The sequence below is a fragment of the Gracilinanus agilis genome, chromosome 2 (assembly GCF_016433145.1).
Source record: "Gracilinanus agilis isolate LMUSP501 chromosome 2, AgileGrace, whole genome shotgun sequence".
NCBI classification, from domain to species: domain Eukaryota; kingdom Metazoa; phylum Chordata; class Mammalia; order Didelphimorphia; family Didelphidae; genus Gracilinanus; species Gracilinanus agilis.
Window position 1 is genome coordinate 554854021 of NC_058131.1, and position 2720 is coordinate 554856740.

Below are 2720 nucleotides of genomic sequence, written 5' to 3' on the forward strand. Positions count from 1 at the left end.
GGAGCATGAATCATGTAACCATGTCAAAAATGAATATTAATAAATGTAAAAAAAAAAAAAAGAATACTAGCAAAAAAGACTCCAGCAAGTAATCTCAAGGGTTATTGATTATGATCAGGTGGGATTTATACCAGAAATGCAAGGATAGTTCAATATTAGGAAAACCATCCATATAACCAACCATTATCAACAACAAAACCAAAAGAAATCACATGATTATTTCAATAGATGTAGAAAAAGTCCTTGAAAAAATAAAACATTCATTCCTATTGAAAACACTAGAAAGCATAGGAATAGAAGGACTTTTACTAAAAATAATAAACAGTATATATTTTTAAAATCAGCAAGCATCATCTGCAATGGGGATAAATTAGAAGCCTTCACAATAAGATCAGGAGTGAAACAAGGATGCCCATTATCACCTCTACTATTTAACATGGTACTAGAAATACTAGCAGGAGCAATTAGAGAAGAAAAATAAATTTAAAGTAATAAAACAGCAATAAGGAGACCAAGCTATCACTCTTTGTAGATGATATGATGGTCTACTTAAAAAATCCTAGAGAATCAACTAAGAAACTAGTGGAAATAATCAACAACTTAGCAAAGTTGCAGCATACAAAATAAACCCACATAAATCATCAGCATTTCTATATATTTCCAACACATCACAGCAGGAAGAGTTAGAAAAAGAAATTCCATTTAAAATCATGCTAAACAATATAAAATACTTAGGAATCTAAGTATATGAACACAACTTCAAAACACTTTCCACACAATTAAAACTAGATCTAAACAATTGGGAAAACATTAATTGCTCATGGGTAGAATGAGCTAACCTTATAAAAATGACAATCCTACCCAAATTAATTTATTTATTCAGTGCCATACTTATCAAACTACCAAGAAACATTTTTACTAAATGAAAAAAAAACTATAACAAAGTTCATTTGGAATAACAAAAGATCAAGAATATCAAGGGAAATAATGAAAAAAAAAATGTGAAGGAAGGTGGCCTAGCAGTATCAGATATTAAACTACACTATAAAGCAGCAGTCATCAAAACAATATGGTACTGGCTAAAAGACAGAAGGGAGGATCAGTGGAATAGACTTGGAGTAAATGACCTCAGCAAGACAGTATATGATAAACCCAAAGATCCCAGCTTTGGGAACAAAAATCCACTATTTGACAAAAACTTCTGGGAAAATTGGAAAACAATATGGGAGAGATTAGGTTTAGATCATCATCTCACACCCTACACCAAGATAAATTCAGAATGGGTGAATAATCTAAAAGAAGGAAAATATAAAGTAAAGGAAGGAAACTATAAGTAAATTAGGTAAACACAGAACAGTATACTTGTCAGATCTTTGGGAAAGGAGAGATTTCAAGACCAAGCAAAAGTTAGAAAAAAATCAAAAAGTAAAATAAATAATTTTGATTACATTAAATTAAAAAGGGATTGTACAAATCAAACATAATGGACGTCTCTACTAGCAGCAATGCACTGATTCAGGACAATTCTGAGGGACTTTTGAGAAAGAACACTATCCACATTCAGAGGAAGAACTATAGAAGTAGAAACACAGAAGAAAAAACAACTGCTTGAACACATGGATTGATGGGGATACTACTGGGGATGTAGACACTAAACAATCACCCTAGTGACAGTAACCCGTGATTCCTAAAATTGCATGGAGCTGCTTCTTGGTCTTGGGCATGCTCAGCTTCTGTATGTCTGCAACTCTTTTTTGGGAAATCCTTCTTGAGCCTTTTTCCGATACAAAGCCAAGGTACTCCACTTTAGGCAATACCTATTGCAATTTGGCTTTCGAGACCTTGTGTCCTCTTTTGCATAGCTCTTGCAACAGATATTTACTGTTCCTTTGACACCCAGGAGCATTTAGTGACATAACCAAAAGATCATCAACATAATGCACTAGTTTATTCTCATGAAAATGATTGATTCAAGGTCTCTCTGCAGGATATGGCAAAAAATATTTGCACTCTCTGAAAAACTTTGTGGAATTCTGGTCCAAGAGATGTGCTTCCCTTCCCAGGAGAATCCAAAAATCTTCTGACTGGACTCATGCAGGGGCACTGTAAAATAGGTGCAGCACAGATCCACCACTGTGAACCATGCCGCATTGTTGGGAATCTCAGCTATGATGTTGGCTGGACTTGGCACTATTGCATGGTCCTTCTTAACAAAGTTGTTGACTGCTCTCAAATCCTACACAAATCACCACTGTGTTTTGCGGTTTGCATCTTTCTTTTGGCTTTTTAATAGGCATTATAGGTATGTTATACTCAGATATAGTGTAGACCAAAATACCCTGCTCCAGGAGACTCTGGATGATAGGCCTGATACCCTCTGTAGCTTCTTTACTCAATCTGTATTGAGGGATTCTAGGTGGAGTGCCCTCTTTCACCTTAATCTTGACAGGTGTTGCAGATTTTAAAATTCCTATGTCAGTGGAATGCTTCGCCCAAACTGTCTCTGGGATATCTTCAGGGGTTTCAAGATACTCCCCATATGATATTCTTCCTCATTCCCCTCCACTTGCCCCAGGAACAGCAAGGGATAGTGCTTGAGTGGCTGGGTAAATGTAGGAATATTTGGCCTGACTTGTCACATTGGATAGTTGCACCTAATTTACAGAGGGTATCCCTCCATAAGAGATTGGATGGACATCTGGGTATCAATAGAAATGAGT